Genomic DNA, 25,838 nt, shown 5'->3' on the forward strand with positions numbered 1-25,838 from the left:
TAAATTATCATTGTATCACACCTTAGCACAGTGGCTCCAATTTGGACGACAATTCAAGACAGTAGATCTATCATTGGATATGGCTAGTGTTCCCTTGTAGGACAAAATAAATTTTCACAAGAAGGTAGGAGAAATGATTTATAGTGAGTCGAGCAAATGATCCTTGATAGTCAATAAGGCTGCAAAGATGTTAGAGAAAGATGCCACTAAAATAAAATAGTAAAAAGGCAATTCAAGAGACCTTCATTTGTAGAATGAATGCTTCAAGGAGTTTATTATCAAATTGGGGGCAGACCCAAATGATAAGGTTGTCGTAAATGCCATTATTCAAGGCTCACAATATGGGATCTAGTCATTGAGGCAAAAAATTAGGATGCCTGCATCAGAACATGTACAGACAAAGAAGTTGGTCAAAGTAGAAAGTGAGAAGGAAATCCTAGCAAAATTTAATATATAGAAATAATGAGGTGGTGTCCCTCAAGTAGTAGATTGCAGATCTTCAACAGAGAATAAATTCCCACATTTGTGTTGTGATTGTGCCAAACAACCCACAAAACCCTACAGAATATTTGATCAAAGATCTCACAAATTTGCAACTATCAGAGAGTGAACTAAAGAAAATACAAATTGACTTGGATAATACCAAGTAGCTTCTCTCAAATAAGGAGAAACAACTCGAGACAACTAGAGGGAGCATGAAGTAAGCCAACAATAATTTGAAGGCTACAAATGATGAAATTAAAGAGTTGAAAAATAAATTAAAGGGTAATATGTGTCTCCTTTGAGCTAGGAAAATAATATGGTATGAGATTATTTTTGAGGTAAAGAGCACATGGGAGCATATGAAATCAGTTGCAGAACAAAGGGTTTCTTTCAATGATACAAAATTCTTCATCTGGTCACCCAAAAATGAAGATGCTAAAAATTCCAGGGCTATAGAAACATTTATCAGATATCTCAATGAGAAATCAATCAATGACCTAAGTGCCATGGATATCATAGAAAGGATAGGGGAAATTATTGAGGTTACTAAAATGATCCAGAAAGAAACATCGAGGGCTAAGACTGAGGAGTGTTTGAATTATTTCGCAAAATTGGTAGTTGTATTCAATTCAAACTTTGATCAGAGAACTAGGGCAGGGTTACCTAACTGTTGGGACTTTCAAGGGAACCTGCTTCCATGAGTAGTATGAGAAAATATTACTTGAATCCAAGAGTAAAGTAGACTACTCTCATGAAAATAATGCCACTCTTAAGGGGAGGACTATAGTCAACTATCTGCAGAGGAATTTCCAACTACTTTGGTTCGTGAAGAGCTTGTTCATTGCAACCCCAAATTACACCGAGCTTAAAAATATGAAGATATCCTACAACACTTTCATTCACACTCCTTCACTGGACCCAACATTGTGGAAAAAATGTGATCAATTCAATAATCCACCACAGGTTCGAACAATGGAGCTTGGGTCCACCTCAAGAGGTCAAAGAAGTCAACAATAAATATATTTTAATCCAGGAATCCTGGCGTTTTCATGTAATTTATGATTTTTTTGTAAATATCTCATTTTCAAGAAGAGAATTAAATATGTTATGTAATAATTAGGACACATAGACAATATGCACACTTGCAAATATGACTAGATGGATAGCTGTTGTTTTCTAGGATATTTTGTACTTGTCCTTGCTTTTTTTCTCTCTATAAAGAGGGAAGAAAGACTCATTACTAAGGCTTTTATTTTTCTATCCCAGAGGTTGTAAATTCTCTCGAAATTTTAGAATGTTTGGATTCATGAAATGTATATCACTTTGAAGATTAATGAAGAATTTTCCTAGTGATTCCAAGCATTGAGATGTGTAGTATGTGTTTCTATCTTTGTTTATCATTTCATATGCATTTCTAGCCTCTCATAAATTGTGTAGTTGTAGCTACTGGATTCAATATTAAGTTATAGATTTACCTAAGTTAGGATATGGAAAATGGTACCTGTAATGTATGGGATTGAAGGCCTTAAAATGCACTCCCTGATTTCTTCATTTCATCTCTTCAGTTTAATCCATTATTCTACTAGGATTTAATGCATAGGATTTTGTATTCAACCCTTTGCGCTTACTTTATTTTCTTGTATTTCCTCTTTCACCTATACTACAACAATCAAGGAAACTACATTCTCTTTGTGTAGGCCACCAAATCTAAGCATTAACTCTTTGGGATGACATACTGTCTATGTATAAATTGAGTTTTCTTCTGAGTAGGGTAATTGAACTAGATTTAGTCATTTTATATATAACTCTTGAGCATAACAAATTATCTTTAAGACATATTAATATGTCCCAGGAGTAAACCTCTCCTTAACCCAAAGGTTTCCTCTGGGAACCACAACAAGTTGTTCAACTTTATCTTGTCTATCCTAGTAACCTTGATATTTTATTTCACTATAATAGACTATGATAGGATTTTCAACTGATATAGGACCACTATTTATTGATTGAACAACATCAACTTTTGTTGAATACTACTCATGAACCTGAATAAGAGGTTGTCTTATAGAATATTTGTCCTTTAATTTATTAGTTACAACCATCAAATCTATTTCCTAGGAACCTTTTGACCTCTTTCTCCTTTCTTCCTCAGTGACATCTTCTTCATCTATCTACATCATATCCTTAGTAAATGGACTTTTAGCTCCACTGTCAAGCTTGGTTGGGGAAACTATTTCTGTCTCTTTTTGTCCTTTCTTCGAAACTCCTTTTGATTGCTCAGAGCAATTTTCTTCATTTCCCAATTAATTTTGATCAACATTTTCAATAGTTGACCATTCCATCTTGTTTGCTAGCATTTCCATTTTTGAACTACTCAAATGTTTATATTCAACCCTTTCTAGCTTCTTTCTTTTGGCTGAAATGATATGACCATGATTATAGTGACATGCTTCAAGTTGGCTCATAAGAGTCATCAGGGGGAAGACCCTAGGTTCTGGTGCAAGAGGATAACAATGGTCCGTTATAGTCTAGGACAGCACCGGAATTTTCACCTTACCCCAAAGGGCAAGGAGTCTCACCCGAGGCACGCTGCAACCAAAAGGGAGAAGGGTTCAACATGGAGTCACGAAAGTCTTAACCGGGTTGCATTCGATCACATATATGGACACATTAGATATAACACAGAGGTAACAACATACTAGCGATATCATACGGACTACTGATTACATGCAATTGATAAGACATTCAAAAAATTTAAAGATTCATCATACACAGGGCCCAGATACATAACAAGTCGCAACTGATCTTAGCAGGTCTTTATATTAATCATAACAATCAAACATTACAATATCACTCGGCTTCCACTGTAAACAACTACATGAAATACCCGACTCAGTTCCACGGGTTCTGTTCAGCTTCACGGACCATGTCTTCCTGGCTCCTATAACCTTCCCTCTGTCTGCCGCAACAGGGATCCTTTCACCTACTCTCAACCTCGCCAAATCTAACACTGCTCCTTTCCCGGTCTTCTCCTTTTATATCCTTCTGTTACTTGGACTGCCAGTTTTTCCCCCCGGCTGCCTTTTCCTTCTATTGCCACCTTGTCGCACCTCTTGCGCAACTGCTTGTTCCGCCAACCAACTGTTGCTGCCACTCATTTCCCTCTCATCCCTTGGTTAGGAAAAATTGGTCAAAACCTTTTCAAAATTTAAATGAAGGCCCCAACAGGCCCCGACTACAATTCCTTGACTCGTCCCCAAGTCAAGTCATTTCATCCTCTGTTGGTACTGCTGATCCTGCGAGTGGTGGCTACGCTATTTCCTGTGTTGGTTCTAATATCTGTTGTGCAGGTGCTTCTTCTGCTTTGATCATTGCTTATGGGGTGGCATCTTCTTCTGTTTCACCTTCTCGCTCCTACAGTTCCCCTGTTCCAAACGAAGGCTCCAACTCCGAGACAGAGGTCGTTGTCTACTGCCTGAACACTGTGTAATTTTGAATGGTGGTGTCCCACCATGTGATAATTGCATCGACAGCCTCAGTAAACACTTCGGCCGAGTGCGATGTCAGTTTAGTTGGCCATTGGATTTTGATGTCACTCTGTTGCTGCCCGCTGGAGTCACACACCTCCTTCAAAAGTAACACCTGCATTCGAACTAGTGGCTGCAGATCCCTGATTATCTTTTTTTTCCTTGTGAACTCCTCCTTTATACTATCAACTTGAGCCTGGAGGGTGTCCATTTGATTGTTGATTTGTTGCAGCTGGGCGGGGTCTGTGCAGTCTTTCATGCTGGAAAATAGGGTCTGTATTTTCTCTTGGAGGGGGTAGAATAAGTGGTTCTTCAGTGCCAAACTGCCAGGGCAGTCATGTACCTTGTTCATCATGGCATATCTATCGATGAGGGTGTCGACTAAAGCTTGTTTCTTTTCTTCCAGTTCCCTGACCTTCCCCTAGACCGTCCTTGCGTAAATTCCCACTAAATCTGGTAATGCAGTTCTCATTGTCTCCAATTTCCTCTTCATCTCGGCATTGCTGGCTGCCAAGTGCAAGTATGCCACCAGGATGTGGTCGCAGCAGCTAACCAGTGTGCAGGTAGCCATGTATACCGGCACTTTGGCATCCGCCTTGGTGATGGTTGGCCATAGTGATCTGAACCACTGTGTGACTTAGTCGACCTGGGCCTGCAATCTAGTGTTTTCTTGCCGCAAGTGATCACACTCTTCTATCACTACCTGTAACTACTTCGTTTGTTTTTCATGCTACTGGGCCAGGTCCTCATGGAGCATTTTGACCATGTGTGTTTCTTGTTGAATAAATGAAAACAATTGGGCTGACAACCAATCCTAGAGCGTCTCGGCCTGCATTGTGCTAGGGTCTCGGAACTGCTGTTGTAGGGGCAGGCCACTAGAGATGGATTTTTTAGAATGGGATGCGGGTGAATGGGATTTCTGTGAGTGCGGGGTGAATTGTGGAGTGGGTGGAATGATGTTGGGAAACAGGCGAAATGTGAGACTTATAGGGAAAGGTGGCAAGTACGGCTCAACCCTTTCCCCCTGTAGAGTAGAATCTAAGTTTCCCCATTCTGGTGGGTCCGACCCAAGCATCGGGAATGTGATGAGTTCTGTAGGTTGCATCTTGGTGGTATGAACGGTGACCTCTGTCCACCCAACTGACTGAACTTCAGCTTCCGCAGTCATCCCTCGCCGACCAAGCTGAAGCATCTCGGATAAAGTCGTAGAGGTTGAGGCAGTGTGCCGGGATGACTCCCGCGACTGATGTAATGCAGTGGAGGTGGTGGTGGGGATCTCTTCAATGATGGTGGTTGCAGGGATTGATTGCTCGACCTCCACAGTAAGGTCGACGATTGTAGCTGGCGGAGTAACTTTTGGTTTGTTGACAGTTGGGGTGTGGACGACTTACTTTTTCTTGGGCTTGGTGATCGTGGGCTGGGAGGGTGCTTGTGCTACTCCTTTTGGGAGCTTCATGGCCAGCAACAATGTGACGATAGGTGTAAACATGGTGGAGCCCTAAAATATGGCAGGGTAGTTGCTCTCACCTGACCCAAAGCTAGCAATTGTTCGTCGGAGCTCGAACATCCTTTCCTCCATCTGGAGCACCATCGGCTTGATTTCGTCCTCAGCTAGCCACTTCCTACTGCTCTCAGCCCCATCTTCCCCTTGCCCCTACAGAGTCAGTGCTCCAAAGAGGTACTTGTGCTTGCCTTTTGTTATCTCATAGGCCACTCTCGGCCATGAGTCCACTTCTCTATGTAGCACTTCCTCAGTTAGGAAAAACCTCAGCAATCTCATTTTAAATGTTTGAGGGTGGACGCACCTTGGTCTCAGGTACGTATGCACGTGGGAGGCACCAAATAAAAGGTCTTCTGAGAATTCATCTAACAGAGCCTTGCGTATCCTCTCTTTCAACCTTATGGTGGCCAACATCTGCTCATACCAGCCCCTGAAGGCTATCGCGTTGATCTCTTTTGTGTTGGGGTCTCCTGATGCCTTGCATGGGTCACACCAGAGCGCAATTGGGGTGCCCTCAAGGATGGGGGCCATTTGCCTCTCCTTCAGTATCCTCCACTTCCACATCACCAGCGACATCAAAAAATATCCAAACGCGAACACAGTACCTCTTCTATACACATCCTCACATGCTTCAAATAGCTCATTGAGAACATAGGCTGAATTGTTGAGCACCTCTCCTTGGCAACAATGTTCCACAATTGAGATTGCGTCCAAGGTGCATTCATTCTTTGTGAAGTGACGCATTTTTTTTCCTACAATGAGGTAAGAGGAAAATCTAATGTCATCCTTGTTAATATTATCTAACTTCACTCCTCTCTCGCCCCGCTCGGTCCCATATCTAGCATAAATGTTGTCTTCACTCTGCTTCTTGCCCCGCTTAGCCCCTGCCTGGAATGTGGTGCTAACTGAATTTCCACCCTCGGCTAGTCCTATGAGCCGACTGATATATTCCATGTGGATATGGTACTCCTTATCCAACCATAATGAACCTTCATGCATCCTGCTCACTAATAGCTTGGTACACTGCATCGCGGCAAATTGAGTGCCAAACACAGGTAGGCTCCTCAAATGAAGTATTGTTGATCTCTGTAATCCCTTAAATTATTCCCTAACCCTGGACGAATTAGTGCCATCCTCCTTCTGGAAATCCTCCGTGTAAACTTCTCTCTTCATTACCAGGAACTGGAAATAGTCTGTGAAGTCATTGTCTATTAGATTTTCCTTGTCATACTTGCCATATAAATTATCGACTGCTTCGATTCGTGCATCCAATGCGTCTTGCGGAACTGATACAAGTCATTTCACCATCTCCTTTCTCCTATGATAAACTATCTACACTGGAGGCTTCCTGCTTCTTTGTCTCTGCACCTGTTCTTCAGAGCGAACTTGTAACTCTTCTGTTGTCTGCAATTGGAATTCTGGAATTCCCTTCATTCTTTTGCGACTTAAGTAGCCGGCCCTGACACAACGTTCCCTGACTAACGAGGCCTTAATAACTAATTACTCTGTCGATCTTCCCATGCGTTTTAGCTAGACCTTATTGCCGCTAGCCGACTTGGACGTGACAACCCTGACGTGGACTCGAAGGTACAGAGTGGGCTGCATGGCATATTTATTTTTCCGTGATGGGTTTATTTATTAACTAACTTTATGCTTAATGGGAAAATATATTGCGGCTCCTACTCTGACAGCTGCTTATTTAGTTACTTAATCAGGAAATGACTACTAGTACAGCGGACGAGACGGGTATCTGTGTGGTCATAAATGTTGGAAAAAGTGCATGCCTATGTGTATTCTACTGATTATGATTACGTGTGTGGCCACTGACTCTACTGACTGGGATTACATGTGTATCCACTGACGCTACCCCCTACTGACTCTATTGACGGGGACTACATGTGTGCCCACTGACACTACATCCTCCCCGACCACAAATGGGTTACGATAAGCGAATACTTTTCTGCAACCTTATTATTATTATTATTTTATTTTTTTTGAATTTTTTTTTTTTTTATTTAATTTTTTAATTTTATTTTATCTTTGTTTTATTTTTATTTATTTATTATTTTCAGTTGCGGAAGGGCTTAAGGAATGCACCATTCACCCATCCATGCAGTAAGACTTCATCCAGTTGCGCAAGCCTTACCGCACCCAAATCTCTGATTTCTGTTACTATGAATGGACCCAGCCAGTGCATCTGTAATTTCCCTGGGAACTTCTGGAACTTGCTGTCATAAAGAAGCACTTGTTCTTCTAGTTCAAATGACTTCCTCTTGATATGCCTATCGTGTCAAGCTTTCTATCTTCACCGCTCCAATGCTTGATGGAATTTTGCTAAAAACCAGGTTTTGTCAAGTTCCATTAGTTGGTTTAGTATGTATCGTAAGGCATTGTTTTCTGTCATTCCCATTGCCTCTGAGATGAACATGCTAGGTAGTATAAATTTTGTTGGTACCACCTATTCCCTTCCATATACAAGTTTAAATGGAGTTTCCTTATGGAGTCTTTTTACTATCGTCCTATATGCCCATAGGGTCCCAGCTATTCTTTCATCCCAGTCATCCCTATTGGCCGAAACGACTTTCATGAGTCCTTTCTCCAGTATCTTGTTAAATGCTTCTACTACACTATTGGCTTGTGGGTGGTATGGGCTGCTCTTGTTGTGTTGAACCATGAATGTCTTTAGCAGATACTCAATGGTCTCGTTCAGGAAATTTGTGCCTTGGTCACTTGTGAGGCTCCTCGGGTATCCAAACTGTGAAATGATGTTCTCAAATACGAACCTTGTTTTTGTTTCTGTTGTGCAATCCTTTATGGGTGCCGCTTCTTCCCACCTTGTGAGGTATTCTGTTTTTGTTATGATGTACCTTTCTCGCGAATGCCTCCCCGATGGAGAAATGGGTCCAATGAAGTCTACTGCCCACTTATCAAAGATTTTTCACTATGTGGACCAGATGTAGAGGCAGCTCATCACGTCTCGACGACTTCCCGACCCTTTGACATATGTCGCATGTCCTAGAAAATTCTTTAGAATCCTTATGAATAGTTGGCCACCATAGTCCTGTGTCAAGTATCTTTCTTGCAGTGGCCTTCCCTCCTACATGACCTCCTGTGACCCCTGCATGGCACTCCCATAAGACATCATTCCTTTCATGTTGAAGGACACAATGCCTCAGTATTTGATCTAAGCCCATCTTGTAAAGGTGTCCTGCAATCAGCTGGTAATCTGCTACCCTAACTACTAAGTGTCATCTCTGTGCTGCTGTGTATTCTGCTGAGCAGTGACCAGTTGTTAAGAATGAGGTGATTTGTTCCAGGTGGTCCGAGATTGCCTCTATTCTAAATAAATCGGCATCGGGAAATCGATCATCCACTGCTCCTTCATTCTCCCCTGTTTCTAGCCACGACAAGTGGTCGGGTCCCACATTAAGTCTATCGGGCTGTAACACTACAAATGTAAATTCCTGGAACAGTAACAGCCATCGGCATATTCTCCCTTCTAGTACTGCTTTGTTCACTAAATACTTGAGAGCAGAATGGTCTGTGAAGAATTTGAATGGCACACCCAATAAGTAGTGTCTCAACTTTTGGAGAGAGTAAACCATTTCCAGGGCTTCTCTTTCGGTTGTTGTATAGTTTCCTTCAGCAACAGACAACTTTCTACTAGCATAGTAGACTAGATGGTCTATGTTTTTCTCCCCTAGTTGTGCTAAGACCACTCCCAGTGCTATTCCTGATGCATCGATGTGCACATCGAACATTTTGTTCCAATCAAGATACACCAATATAGGGGCACATACTAGTCTTTCTTTTAAGTTATTTAGGGTTGTCTGACAATCCGTCCAAAAGAACTCTTCCATTTTCTTAAGTAATTTTTCCATTGGAGTTGTGATGGATGCGTAATTTCTGATAAATCACCTGTAGTACCTCATGTGCCCTAGAGTTTCTCTTAGTTGTTTGACGTTGTGCGGTGGTTCCATGTGGATAATTTATGAAACCTTTGCAGGGTCTACACATACTCCATCCTTGCAGACGATATGGCCTAGTAGATTTCCAAAGGGGACTGTGAAGATACATTTCTTGAGATTTAAAGAAATCTGCACTTGTCGGCACCTTTCGAACATTATTCTGAATAGGCTGGTATGCTTTTTCAATAGGTTTTATATCATCCAGTCATCCACGTAAACTTCTAGGAACTTATGAATATAATCTTGAAATGCAGCTATGACGATCCTTGAGAACGCTGCTGGTGCATTCTTTAGTCCGAATGACATTACATTGTAGCATGTCACCCCCACTCCATAGTGAATGTCCTTTTCCTTTTATCTTCTTCAACTATTCTAATTTGGTGGTAACCTGAGAACCCATCTGTGAATGAACATGCTTAATTCCCTGCAACGTTGTCTAGGACCTCATCACTAAATGGCGTGGGAAACGGGTCATGCATGCATGCATTATTCAGGATCCTATAGTCGACACATACTATGATTTCAGTTGCATCCTTCTTGTTCTGAATAACTATCGGACTTATCCATTCAGCTTCATCCACCAGGAAAATGATTCCTACCTCCAACATTTTGTCAATTTCCTTCTTAACTTTCTCTTTCACCCTTGGGTTTAATCTGTATGGTCTATGTTTCACCGGTCGGGCATCCAATCTCAAGAAAATTTTCATTTCCCCAAGGTTTCCTTTTATTCCCTTCAGTTCTGCCACTGAAGCCAGGAATAGGTCCTGATATTCGTGCAATAGGTCGAAAATTTCTTTGGTGGCTTGCTCGTCCCAGTAGTCTCCCACCGATGCTATCTTGGGCTTATCCTTTGACCCAACGTTTTTCTTCCTCAGCTTCATTGGTAGAAGGTGAGCACCTTCTGTTAGGGGGCTCTCCCAGATATCCCTCTCCCCTTCTGTTTCCCCGAAGGCTAGGTGTCTCAGTCCCTCCAACCCGTCATCATCATCTAGTCTTGTGTCTACCCTGTCGCACACTGCGTATCCTGGCGACTCTATTTCATACAAATACTATAGAAAATTTTCGTTGGGCCCTCCCTCAACCAACGGCTCTAGTGTGAACAAAACTCCCTTTATTGCTTGGAGTGCCCCTGTCATTTGTGCCTTGTCTCCTCTGAATGAGAAGTTGCTAACAAACTGTACCTCCACGATATCCCAATCTATTGTCTACAGACAGAGCTCCTGGTAGACATACCAAGCTCGGGGAATAGTTCCGAGGGTATGTATAAATGCGTGTACCCACCGATCCTTCGCCATTCCTTTTCTTTTCCAATTGATTTTTTAATCCTTGATGTGATCCTCGGGACTTGAATCTCCCCTATATTTTCCCTTATCCTATGGCTGATCTTCATCCTGGATAAATCTTTCCTTCATGGCTTGTTTAATGCTCGCCCAGTCTCTTAGTGTATTGCAATGTGTTCTCCACCATCTTGCCGGAGTTTCCATGAGGCCGATACTTAGATAGGAGATCCTTTGATCCTCTGTTATTTCTTGGTCTACTCTATCTAAGAAGGTGTCCACTGGTTCAAGGCCATGATATTTCAGGTAGGCAAATATATCCCTTTCTCCCCGGTTTACTCGGCTTATCATCACACATCGTCCAGTGGTCAGTTCGTATCCCCACTACTACCATGCATCCCATGCAGCTTCTGAACCGATTTCTAAGCTTTGGATACTTCACCAACTTACTAATCCTCTGGCCATAGGGTTAATGTAGTCCTCCCTCTTCCCAGTTGTGAGCGTGTATAGTTAGTCTAACCCTCCTGGCTCATCCCTATCATGTGTTGGTTCTGTGAACCTAGGTCCTTGGTAGGGGTCTAACGGTTGGATCACCCTTAGCCCGTCTGCTTCGAAAATCATCAGTTCCTTCTTTAGGTCTATGACCACATAGTTCTCGTATGCCCAATCAATCCACAGGAGTGCCTCGTATGGGTCCTTATCCCTCATGATGTCAATCACCTTGAATTCTGTGTCTGTCTTCACCCCTGCCACATCAACCTCTACATTCTCCAATCTCCCAATTGGTAGTATGCAGTACTGATTTTCCATTCTTAGTTGAATTGGTGAGTATTTTAGTTGAGGCTTCCCCATTGCCTCCCAAGTTTTCCTAGGTAGGATGTTTACATCTGACCCTAAGTCTAACATGGTGTCCCTTATCTGGAATCCTGCCACTTGCACATTGATTTAGAACTCCTTGCCGCTTCTTCTCTTGTTCCATTTCACTCTTCTGGAAGCCTTCTTTAGCAACCCTGTGCATGGTCGTTCCACTTCCTCTTCCTCCATGGATACCGCAGCCTTTAGAATTTTTCTCAACTCCTTCAGCATGCCTTCATCCTCAACAATTTTCAAGAACAGTTTAAACCATTCTCCAATTGGCTGGGTGTGATCAGGCATGTGATCTCACGGTCTTTTATTATCTTTCTCTGCAGTCATCCCTTCGAACAGCTTAGTTGTTCCCTAATAGTACTGCTTTTGGCGTTCAGGCTGATACCCCTTCTGTGGAAATGTCGCTTTAAGGATTAAGGGGGGATCCTCTGTGTAGTGTTCCTCCCCTATCTTCTTCCCTCCCCTGGTGACTATATTAATATTGGTTATGGGGAGGCCATCATCAGTCCATGTTTCAACATTCACCAAGTTGGCCCCTCTCTGTCTGGTCCTTTCTTCCCACTTTGTAATGAGTTCCAGACAGTCCTCTGTTGCATGGGTATTAATTCTACATTGCGAGCACCAAGGTCTCCTTAGCAGCGAACATTCTCTGGAAACATGCCCTTCCTAGTCACAGTTGTAACACCTCATAGGCCCTCTTCCTCCTATTCTTCCTCCTCGCCCATTTCCTCCTCATCCCCCCTGGTTTGACTCATTGATCCTGAACGTGGATCTTTCCAGCATTTCTACTAGAGTTTCCAATGCTCAGCACTAATCGGTGTGATGTGTCATTGATGTGAAAATCTCATAGTAGGTTTTATTGGGGACATTATAGTACTTTTGCAAAATAGGGCACATCCATGGCAGGTGTCCATATGCCCTGCAAACCTCACAAAAGTCTTGATTATTCCTCCCTGGGAAGGCCCCTTGCGCTCCCACCACCGCAACTCCTGCAGTTGGTGGGGCTCTTGATGACCCTGAAACCCCACCTGGATGATTAATCCCTCGCAACCTCGGGCATTTTGTCATGACGTGCCCCTCCACCATCCAGTGGGTGCACCAAATGTTGGGTTTGGCTAGATGCACTGGCTGAAGATCTTTCAGTTTCTCCGTCAAGGTCACGATATAGTTCTGTAGGTCTAAAATCGATGGATCTTGCAGGCTCACCCCTCCCTTGCACTCATGTAGGTATCCCACCATAAATTCTGTGCGTGATTCTTGTTCCAACGCATTCTGGAGGATTCCTATCTTCTGTTGTGTTAGTGGCGTTCTGGTCAAAGGCAATAGTTCCTTAATGAACCAATCCCGCTGGTGGTTTGGGTCCAGAGTGTAACTCAACTTGGAAATGGCATCCTTAAACTTTTTCATGAGCTCCCAAGCCGTCTCTCCTTCCCTCTACTTAATTTCCCATAGTTCTGATAGCCCTTGTTGATCTGTTTGCGGTACCTTGAATTCCTACACAAATCCTCTCTTAATATCATCTACTGTGGGGTTCTGATTCTGCTCTACCCACTTTATAAACCAGCGCAGAGCCCTTTCCCTCAGCGTGGATTGAAATTATATTGCCCTTACATTATCTGGAGTCTGACGGGCCCTCCAAATAGCTTCACATAGATACCAATGCTACTCTACAGCCTTGTTTCCTCTTCCCGCAAATTCCGGATATCTGGTAAAATATCCCGCCATACTTATCTGGGTAGGAGCTATCAACACAAACCCTTTTCTCCCTAAATGCTGGGATCCCTATAATCCTAAATTACTGATATTATTACTTCCTGTGCCTCTCCCGATGTTGAACTTGACTTGGTATTTCTCCCGCGCACTATATACCTGCACTGCCTTAGTTAAGCTAATAATAAATTCCTTTAGATTGTGATAAAGTACTAGGGGAATATCAGGGGAAACACTCCCTATGTCTCGAGAGTATTTCTACTAACTCTTAACAGATACTTCCTCTTCGCTGAATAATCTCCTCATCACCTCACCTGTATCCTCTTTGCTTCCTTCTTCATGCCCATGTGGCCTCTTCTCTTGCGATCCATTTGTCGCAACATGTACTTGCGATACGGCTTCTGCAACCTACAGGGAAGGTCCGTCCTCATTTCCCCGACTCCTCCATCTTCCTTCACCACTCTTTCTTTGCCCAACACTTTCTTCTCCTTCCTCTTCAACTCAGGTTTTTCTTCACCGCTCCTACTTGGTGGGGCGCCATCCTTTTTCTCCCCAGAGTATGAATCACTCTTGCCTGCCACTTATCCACTAGCAGTGCCCTTTTTTGTGCCCTGACATCTCTTTCTTCCTTCAGTTCTTCGACATCCATCCCTTCAGCAGCATCTCTATCCCTCAATCGGGAGAATTCCCCCCTCTACGTCTTCCCCCGGTACTAGGGATTTACGCTGCCATCCCCACAGCGAGCGAAGACAACACGCCTTCGACCATAAAAAAATTGATCCACGTCGGGACTTCCCTCATCAACTCACCTCTTAGTCCTGAGCCGAACACAGCTTCTACTTTTGAGAAATACTGATAACTCTCCGCGGAAAAATCAACTACGTATCCCTCTACCGTAGTCCTTACACAAAAGTCTACTGCTCTAGTCAAATCATTATTCAAATGTTGCAATAGGGTGACATCCAACGGAGTCTAGCTTTGGTGAGCTGTCACCGATCCACCTGGCTGAGTCTGTCCCTTCAGCCCTCTTAACCAATTGTACAAGTCCTCTAGGAACTTACACCAGAAAATTTCATATTGATCATTAGTTACATCAGCATATAAAATTTCCTCGCTTACCTTGCTGATCAGTTGACTTCTACGGGTAGCCTACTTTGCTACAAAATGATCTACTATATGGTTCCACCAATCCCTGATCTCTCTCTTAAATATCCTAGACACCGTAGTTTGAACCAGTTCTCGTACCTTCAGGTCCTAACGACGGAACCATTTGTTAGCTCATAAGAGTCATTAGGGGGAAGACCCTGGGTTCTGGCGCAGGAGGCCAACAATGGTCCGCTGTAGTCTAGGACAATGCCGACATTTTCACCTTACCCCAAAGGGTGAGGAGTCTCACCCGAGGCGCGCCGCGACCAAAAGGGAGAAGGGTTCAGCATGGAGTCGTGAAATTCTTAACCGAGTTGCATTCGATCACATATATGGGCACATTACATATAACACAGAGGTAAAAACATACTAGTGAGATCATATGGACTACTAATTACATGAAATTGATAAGGCATTCAAAAAATTTGAAGATTCATCATACACAAGGCCTAGATACATAACAAGCCATAACTGGTCTTAGCAGGTCCTTATATTAATCATAACAATCAAACATTACAATTTCACTCAGCTTCCTCCGTAAACAACTACATGAAATACCCTGCTCAGTTCCACGGGTTCTGTTTAGCTTCATGGACCATGTCTTCCCGGCTCCTGCAACCTTCCCTCCGTCTGCTGCAATAGGGATCCTTTCACCTTCTCTCAACCTCGCCAAATCTAACCCCGCTCCTTTCCTGGTCTTCTCCTTTTATATCCTTCTCTGTTACTTGGACTGCCAGTTCTTCCCCTCGGCTGCTTTTGCACCTTCCTGCCCCCTCGGCTACATTTTTCTTCTGCTGCCACCTTTCCAGAACTCTTGTGCAACTGCTTGTTCCGCCAACCAACCATTGCTGCCACATGTTTCCTTCTCGTCCCTTAGTCAACAAAAATTGGTCAAAACCTTTTCAAAATTTAAACAAAGGCCCCAACACTTCATCATATTCAAAATTGAAACAAGCTAGCAACCGATCAATTATCTTTAAAGCTTCTCTATTCTTAACCGTAAAGGTCCCAGTGTTATTGGACATTTTAAAGGCATTGCTAAATTTTTTCTTTAAAAATGTATAAAATATGAATCTAATATTTTCCTTAATATCTCCAAATCATAAACCCTAGGAGTTAAAAATGGTGGTATTTTATAGGGTTGAACCTCTTCTCCATAAATCCTTATCATTGTATATTCTTGATATAAGAACTATTCTCCTATTCTGGACCTTGAACTCAGTTGGAGACATTTCTTCAGCTCTGAGCATACTCTTGGAAATTCTTCTTCATGAATTAATACATACAACTTGGATATGGACTTGTTAGAAAAATTGAAGAAAACCTTTTCTTAGTTTCTATGACAGAATGCTCTGTGAATAACAAAACTTACTTCAAGCAGATGAGATAGGCTTGATATCTGAAGCTTCAAAGGGTATTTAAACTGCTCAACTATTCATCCATTTCTTTTGCTATAAATTTATGATAATTGAAATTTACTAACAATGACAAAGACCATATAAAACCTAAGAAACATTAGCTAATGACCTGATCATGATTGAAACCCAAGATTTGACTAATCATGGAGAAAATGACCTACACTGGTTTAACAAACCACTTGGATTTCAGAGGGTATTAAATATTGTACATAAGTCTCATAATTTAGAACACTTTAGGCAAAAGTAAGTTGTACTTGTGGGGCTAATGATCCGATGGTTTGAACGAGATCTTATCCATTTAATTATATGGTGTTTTCATTCATAAGACTAGAAGAATGTAACCCTAGAATCTTGAGAACTGATGTGGTAGTTAAGGAAATGAGGATATTTGAAGTTTTATTTGTCACTATTGATCTAACAGAAGAAAAATAATTATTAGAGCACCATATGGCCAATTAAAGGAAATGAAAGACATTAGGAACTATACACAATGGGAGACGTGATTCCCAAAATTTATACCCATTACAAATTTCATCATCCTACTGAAAGAAAAATTAAGGGATCTGCTCTTAATTAGTACATGACAAAATTGGGTTATAAACATCCCTGAGTCTTGGTCCACCAGGTTATTTTGGTTTTCTTCAGAGATTTTGTGGATGGAGATAATTACTAAAACACTGAGATGAATTAGGAAACCAACCTTGAAATTTGAATTCTTGTTGACTTAACTGTTTTAAAAATCTTCATCATCACCTATAATAAAGCCCTTTTCACCCATAAGCAACTGTAGAAAATTGTGTTTTTAGCAGGTAAAAAGAAATATTTATATATAAAGTGTTTAATAAAAAACTAGCAGATACCAAATTGTTGTGTCCATTGATTCAATTTGATTACTAGATCAATGGTTGAAATTGAGTGTGGAGATAAGAAATGAACTATCTTTAACACCATAAGAGAATATTGCACTAAATTTGTTAAGAGAAATGTGTGGGATTTGAATATTGTTTTATACTTTGAGCCAGTTCAAATTCTGCATCACATATTCATTGTTGATCTCCAACTTCTCACAATTTGGACCTTTGAACCATGTAATAGAATATGGTACTTTGGCCTTTAGCGCTTTGAACTATCCCACATGTAATAAAGTAAAAGACTTGTTGTTATTTAAATATTCCATCTCCTGGATGTTATCTTAACATGTAGTGCATATATATATATATATATATACACTCCAATGTTGGGCACCTTATGTTAGTTGTTATTCACATCTAACATGTGATGCTTTCTATGTGTTGGAGTAAAATTGTCCTAACTTGGAGATTGAGTCTAGGATTCCAATATTTTTTATAAAAATAACTATAACCAAGTATATGAACCCAATGTATAACAATAGCCTTCAAAATTTTTGACCCCAATTATAATTTTTTTGCAAAAATTTACAAAAAATTTAAGAAGTGATAACATACCCTTAAAACCTTAAGCCCTAATCCCTAAACCCTTACGCCATAAACCTTAATCCCTAATCCCTTAACACAAAAGGTTTAAATACCCTACACCCCGTGGGAATTCCCTATAACTATTCTCACTCCTAATTCCTAATCCTAAATTAATAACCATTATAATTACTAACCCCATGATGTCCAAGCCTTATCACCCTTAAATTATATAACACATAACAACTATAATCCCAATCCACTATAACCCTTAACACCTACTAATTTTGACCCCTAACATTTATTATCTAATATAACTTGTAACCATAACCACTATATCCCAAAAAGCATAACCTTATCACCCTTAACTCTTGAAACATAACCATTATCACTAATAAAGTCTCGGTTATAACAACTATATTATAACCTAATCCCATATACAGACATATTCTCTAATTCCTATATTACCTATATGGGAATGAGGAATGATGACAATGAGACTGCATGATGAATGTTGATGCAAACATTGACGATGTCAAAGATTATGCAAGGATGTCAGGCGTCCTTAAGCCTTGAAACCCTTTCATACTGTCAAGGCACGTTCCTAGTCTAACCATATCAAATTTCAACACATATAGGAACAAGTTGAAGGAATTTAAACATTGGGCCCATTCACTACTCAACGTGTGGCATCGGTGGATGAAATTGGTTATTGGTGTGTTGGAAGACATTCCATGACATTTCAAGAGAGTTTTGACAGATATTCCATAGATGGGAATGAGGAATGTTGATAATGAGACTGCATGATGAACGTTGATGAAAATGTGGATGATCTCAAATATTATGTGAGGATTTCACGCATCCTTGAGTCTTGAAACCCTCGCATACCATCAATCCATGTGTCTATTCTAACCATGTCAAATTTCAACACATACAAGAACAGTTTGAAGAAATTTCAATGTTAGCCCCTTTCACTGCTCACTGTGTGGCGTCAATGGATGACATTGGTGATGGACGTGTTGGAAGAAGTTTTGTGATATTTCAAGAGATTTTCAACATAGATTCCATAGATGGGAATGAAAAATGATGAAAATGAGACTGGGTGAAGAATGTTGATGTAAATGTGGATGATCTCAAAGATTATGTGGGGACATCAAGCGTCCTTGAGTCTTGAAACCCTCGGATAAGGTCAAGGCATGTGCCTAGTCTAACTATGTAAAATTCCAACTCATACAAGAATAGTTTGAACAAATTAAAATCTTGGACACATTCACTTCTCACCGTGTGGCATCAGTGGATGACATTGGTGATGTATGTGTTGGTAGACATTCAATGACATTTTAAGAGAGTTTTTATAAAGCCCTAAATCCACTAACCCATAATCCATAGACCCTTAACACTTAAGCCCTATTCCCAAAGCACTTAAACATTAATCCCCTAACCCATAATCCCTAAGCCATTAACCATTAAACTACCTAACCTATGAGCACCAAATCTCTTAGCTCTTGACGTTTAATCCCTTAAACCCTAAGCCCTAACCCCTTAACCCTTAATCCCTATACCCCAAATCCCTAAATCCCATAATCCTCGAAGCCGCTACCCACTTACTCAATTAATTAACTATTAATGCACATATGACGCTAAAAAGAGAGCTAACAAAGACATAAATTTAAGTGCTAAAAGGGAAGCTAAAACCATCACAATTTTTGGAGTAAATTTCTAGCGCAATTCCTGGCGTGATTTATGGCATAATTTATATCACAATTTCTTATGATATTAACACCTAATTTAGTGCCTAAATGTTTTTTCCAGCACAAACAATTCCAAAAATAACACCATCTTGATAAATAGCTCCAACTTTTTCAAAAAATTGGAGAAAAATACACTAAAACAGTCCTTGGAAGCAAAAAAGGGAGCTAATCATAGGGATTTGTTGTATTGTTTGTCCCACATAGTTTTTGTCCACTTGTGCTTTTATGATCTTATATTAACCCCCAACCTTTTTTAACTTTGATTCCTAATTTTTTATCGATTTTAATTCTTTTTACCAAATTTATTTCCTTTGGTTTTGATATCTACCATTAAATTGGGTTCATCTCGTTATTATATTTCTATTTCTTGTTTGACCCACATTTTTTTCACTTTCATTTTTATATTCTATTTAATAATTTCATTACTTGAATTTGAAGCCTCATTTTATGATTTTCTTAATTTAATTTTTTCTTGACTTCAATTTTCAAAATATTCTTAATGTATAATTACCATATTTCTCTTTAAATTCAAATCTTATCACTCTCATTAGAACCCTTTCTAGAGCTTCCTCTGTCCTTGAAAATGGGTGGAGTGTCCACTTGAAATATTGAATGTTTATCATGATTTCACACATCTTGTTAGAAAATGTAACTATGTTCAGTCTTCAATAATGTACTTGAGTCATTATGAAATGTACTTGTCAAAAGAATAAAGAAAAAAAATTGTATTATTGTAACAGTGACTTATTAAATCATGGGTTTCATGCTTGGGTCATCATTATATTAGTCAAAGTCCCCGTTGTGGACTTCTAGGATTAATATTGAGTTTATAGAGTCATTATACATTCGAAGATACCCTTCTTGGGCTTTCGAATCATGTAAAAAGTTTTTGTATCAAGTCAAATATGAATTATGTACCCTCCACACCATGTCAGCCTAAGGGAGATTAAGTTGGTCTAAGGCCCCTCGTTTGACCCACAAGAAGCCTATATATACAAGGAGGTCGAAGTCATTTGGAGCATTCACTCTCAAGCAAGTTTAATATCTCAAGAAGAGCTGTAGAAGTGCGAAGTTTGTGGCTGGGAGGTCGAAAGAATTTTGATTTTAGGGAAGTCTATAGAGAGAAAGAAAATCGAAATTTTTGTGCCTCTCTCTCCGTTTCGTGATTTGGGTTGGGCGATCGAAATCTCCTAAGATTTCACTATTTCTGGAAGCTGCATGTTGCCAGAAGCTGTTGCCTAGTCGATGTTGCTGGAAGGGGTCGAAGATTTCGGAGGCTGATATGGTGTGGAGGGAAAGTATGATCTTGGTCTAGGGTAAAGAGTCTCAAATAATACTATTGAAAGGAAGAATTATCTTGACTAGGTTTTCCCCTTGAGGGGGATTTTTCCCTGGCATGTGCCTATATCTTGTGTCTCTTGTTTTGTGATCTTTATACACACATATATGGTAATTTCTTGATGAAATATAAGATACTAAAGAATTAAAAGAAGTCAACACACTCACAAGTAATTATCAAGAAAGGATAATCAAACCTAAATATAATATCTTTGATTTTCCAACATGGTATCGGAACTAAGGTCAAGATAAGTCGAAGATGGTTTTGTCAGCATCGGTTCTTCCTCTATGGTGAACTACATAAGATTGGTTTACAACCTTGATGGAAGATGGATCAAGAAGGTCATCTTCTATTTGTTCAAAAAGGTAAAAAGTCAAGGATTCTTGGATTCCCTTACATGTTCTCTTACTGATGACAAAGTATGGATCATTAATAATGGACCATAGAGACACATGACATGTTAAAGAAAGAAAATTCATACACTATCAAAGGAGCCATCCTCTCATGTAGTGGAAACAAGGGAAAACAAAATATATGATGTTAGAGGCCTGGGATCAACATCATCAAAAATGGATAATGGATCGAAGTTGCATCTCAACAACATTCTCTATGTTCCATGTTTGAAAAAGAATTTACTTTCTATTTCTTTTTTATAATATAAAGGGGAAAGGATTGCTTTTGTTGATGGAAAAGTATTGGTTTGGGGAAAATACTATAGAATTGATAAATATAGGGTTATTGGAGTTCATGAAGGAAGCCTTTATTGGGTTATCACACCATCTCCTCAAGATTTGGTTCATATGGAAATAATTCCCATTGAACTATGGCATCATAGATATGGTCATCTCCATTACCGGGTCATCCCTACTCTTAGTCAGTTGGTTCATGGTATTCCTAATATGAAGTTAGATCATGAAGGTGAGTGTGAGGGATTCTCTTTGGGGAAGCATACTAGAAATCCATTTCATAATAGTGAAACTAGGTCTAAAGAAATATTAGACCTCATCCATTCCGATGTGTGTGGGCCCATGTATGAAAAATCACTTGGAGGTCATCTTTACTATGTAACATTCATTGATGATCATTAGAGGAAGACATGGCTCTACCTACTCAAAACTAAAGATGAAGTATTTTATAAGTTCAATGAGTTCAGGGATGAAGTGGAAACCTTAACCAAAACAAAGATAAAGAATTTGAGGTCTGACAATGGTGGGTGATACACTTCTAAAGAATTGATTGCACATTGTAGCGATGTAGGTATTAAGAGGGTGATCATTGTTCCCTACTATCCCGAACAAAATGGATTGGCCAAAAGGAAGAATAGGTCAATTGAATAAGGCATTCGAACTATGCTCCTTAATCAAGATCTACCGAATTTTTTATGGGGTGAAGAAGCGATGACTGTCGTTTACATTCAAAATAGAAGTCCTCATAAGAGTCTTGATAATACTACACCTGAATAAGTATTCACAAGGAATAAGCCGAGTGTGGATCATCTCCAAATATTTAGAAGTCCAGCATATTGATGAGCCTCAATATTGCAACAATAATGCAGTAACTCCTAAGGCTGCCAACTTTAATTATCAACACGGGGTCCGTAAAAAATTAAGAGGTATCAAAACTATATGTTTAGAATACAATGTGTCCTTATTTTGTTGATATGATGTAATGAAGTGAATGTCATGAAATCAAAGCCTAAACTAATTGCAAAAATGGAATTGTTACTCTATTTGAAAGAAATGGAAATTCTACTTGCTCAACTTGTAAATGCTAACTAATCAATTCATGAAAGGACAAAGGTTAATCTAATTGTAGAAAGAAATTTATTTTATCTTGAATAATTCATAAAACTACCAATCAAAACTACATGTACAATCTACCTAGTTCACACTTGCTTGTAAATCAATAACCTACTTGCATCATACTTGTGATAAAGAAACTAAGTCTACTATGTTTTTGCATTGAATAAAATGAAGGGTTGGAGTGGCTTAGGAGCTTCCCCTGATTATAAAATCATATCTGGGGGTCATTATTCATCTAGCCTAAGTCATATTTTCTGTGGGGATCAAAATTGATGAAGGAAAGTAGTGTTATAGGTTTGCTACAGGAAGGAACAAATTTGCTACAAGGGAAGACAAAATTGCTACAAGAGGAGATAACTCACCGAATGACCAAATAAATCAAATGAAAATGGGATGGGACAATTTTTTTTATTGACTATGATGTCTTAGGTCTCCATTCCAAGTGGAATCACTCCAAAATACCTTTGCTCACACGTGCTAAAAAATAACATAAAATTACTAGTCGAAAATGTGGAAATTTGAGAACTTGTGAGCTAGTTAACCTATCAAATGCCTAACATAATAAAGTGAAAATTAAATGGGGTAAATTTTTTTATTAACTTGAAATTTTTTGTGATCTAATTTAAATATAATAAACTCAAATGAATCTCATTAACATGTTCTAAAAAATAGCAGAAAATTACTATTATTTTGCTACAAGGACTTCCAGAAAGTCTAGATTCATGAACTAGTAACCCAATCCAAGTATCTCAATGATGAAGATGAATTTCCAAAGCTATTATAAGGATGAATCATTATTTTGATGTTGTAAATAACCTACAAAATAACTCACTTCAACCATTTAACCTAATCCTACAACAAAAGAAGCATCAATACTAAATGTAGAAATAGGAAAAACAAGAATAAGAAATGCATGTGAATAAGAAGTGAAAAGAAGAAAAGTAAATTATACAAAAGGTATATGAGGCTCTTGGGATGGTCAAGCCCAAGGATACTCAAATTCGTATAAAGGAGACCATGCTTTAGAAGCTAGAAATGGCACCAAAATTCATTATTTGAATCAATCCAAGTACATCCCTGCTAGAAATGAAAGTGGAGGTGCAAAAATACAAGTTTTCTCCACAAGAAGACTAAAAAATACATGCCTCTAGAGGAAAATTCGAATTGGTACTTATACAAAATGATGAGGAAGAATACCCCTTGAAAGGAGGAATATTTCCCCTCCAAAATCCTCAAATAGTGGATTTGGTTTCCAACACTAGGAATCTACATTAAATGACAGGGAACACCTTCCTAGATTTTCTCAATCATTGGAGCTCCATAATTTGTCAATGATTTCATGATATTTTTTTCATTTATTATCCAATATTGATCCTCCTGTAGTAGGGAGAAAGTTTGTATATTATCTCCTCCTCCAAATCTTCATAATCTGCCCAATATTCTCACAATACTCTACAAAAATAAACATTATTAGGCACAAATATGTAATTATCCATAAACCTTCCTAATGAACATATTAAAGTTAAAAATATGTAATTTAATGAAAAAATAGAGGTTTAATGTGTTGAAGGATGATCAGATGGATCTTAATTTATGTCTAATTTGGCATCCCATGACATATATCCATGTTCTGAAAGACAAATGAAAATATGTCATCTAATGCAAAAGGAGAGGTTTAATGTGCTGAAGGATGGTCAGATGGGCCTTATTATGTCTAATTTTGAGGCTCATCACATATATCCTGTTAGGTCCCTATAATACTAATGATTGCCCATTACTATTTTCATTGTATCCCTTATTGTTATTATTGTGCCCCTATTGTCGCCATATTATTATTAGTGTGCCCCATAGAAACCCACTATTGTTATTATTGTGCCCTTATGTTATTACTGTTATGTCGGCTTGATTATATTATGACCCCTTAGACTCCTATATATAGAAGGGAGGTTTAGTCATTTATATCATCCAAGAATTGTTCATTTGTGTAATGTAAAGGTAGTTTCCCCCTCAAAAAGGTTGAATTCGAAGGTGTTGATCTATCTTTTCTATCTTTTTGTGAGTTGGTTTCCTAACATTTGGTATCAGAGCTTTGGATTCTAGGGTTTTGCTGCTCCAAACAGGTCATCATGGAATTTTCGCTATAATATTTTTTCTGTGACGTTTTAGAAGCTAAAAACAAAACCTATTTGAGCCGAAATTGTTCTGAACTTCGGGTCCAAATTTCATAGCTTATCGCACTATATTTTCGGAGATATGATCTAAGGAAGTTAGAGTTTTTGCAGACTCCCGAATTACATTCCAAACAAGTGACCTGGGGAAAACTGTCATAACTTTTGTTCTCAGCATCAGATTGAACTTTCGTAAGAAGTTTCAGAAAGAGGACAGCCTATAGCTTTCTGTATATCAGATTCAGGTACTAAGGTCGAAACAGTGACACGTGGCACTTCACACAGGTTCGGTCTACTGAACTAGGCTATAATTAGGTCAGCGTGGGATATTTGGCATAACTCTTCCTTGGAGAATCCAATCTTGATCAGACTTGCGGGGTTCGAAAGAGGACTCAAAGGGCTACTATAGGACGCGATTTCAATGTTCAAGATCCGAAGTTACAGAGATACAATAGATTCAATATCGAACTTTTACAAAGTGAAAAAAAAGGTGTGTAGTTTTTTTTTTTTTTAATTTTGCATAAGATTGGTTTGAAAAATTAGTTTGAAGGAATTCAAAGGGAATAGTGAAGAATTATTAGCATTAATTGATGCCCTGAAAAAAGAAAATGGAAACACCTAGTAAGAAACTTGAAATCTCTAGCATGAATCATGAAGAAGCGGAAGAAATGCAACATGATATATCAAAATTACAAGACCAAGTACAACAAATTTCACTCTCACAAAAGGTAACTGAAGCTAAGATGAATGGCATGGACGTTAAGATGAAGAATTGAAGATAAATTTGAATAAGTTGCTACAAGAAATGGTTATTAATGGTGAAAGGGTAGTAAAGGAAACTCATGATGAGAACAAAAGAAATGTTAATCATGATTTCATAGACTCTAATGTTGGATTGAAGACCTACCATGTTCCAAAAATAAATATGAGGAAGTTTGATGGCAAGGATCCTGGAACATGGATATTACAGACGAAGCAATTTTTCGATCTCCATAATGTGCAAAAAACACAAAATGTACGTATTGCAACTTTATATTTGGAACCAAATCAGTTTGTATGGTATCGATGGCTTTGCTCTCATAAACAAACTATCATGGGAAATTTTTGTGGAAGAAATGATAGCACATTATGAGGATACAAAAAGCAACACCTTTTTTAGTTAATTGATACATCTCAAACAAAAGGGTTCAATGATGGAGCACATTGAGGACTTCCAAAAATTGAACATAAGGGTAAAATATATTCCAGAGAAGCATAGGATTGATGTGTTCATAGGGGCTTTAAAGGATAATATCCAACATGAGGTTCACCTTTGGGAACCTGATTCATTGGAGAAGGCATTCAGGTTAGCAAGAAAAATGGAAAGAAAAATTATGGCAACCAGGAAGCCTACCACTCACAACTATAAACATGGAAGTGTTGTTTCCCCTAACCTTCCACAACCTACAAGG

This window comes from Pinus tabuliformis, chromosome 5_1 (genome assembly GCF_031772625.1).
Source record: "Pinus tabuliformis cultivar Carrire ecotype Pingquan chromosome 5_1, CPIR1, whole genome shotgun sequence".
Classification (NCBI taxonomy): Eukaryota; Viridiplantae; Streptophyta; class Pinopsida; order Pinales; family Pinaceae; genus Pinus; species Pinus tabuliformis.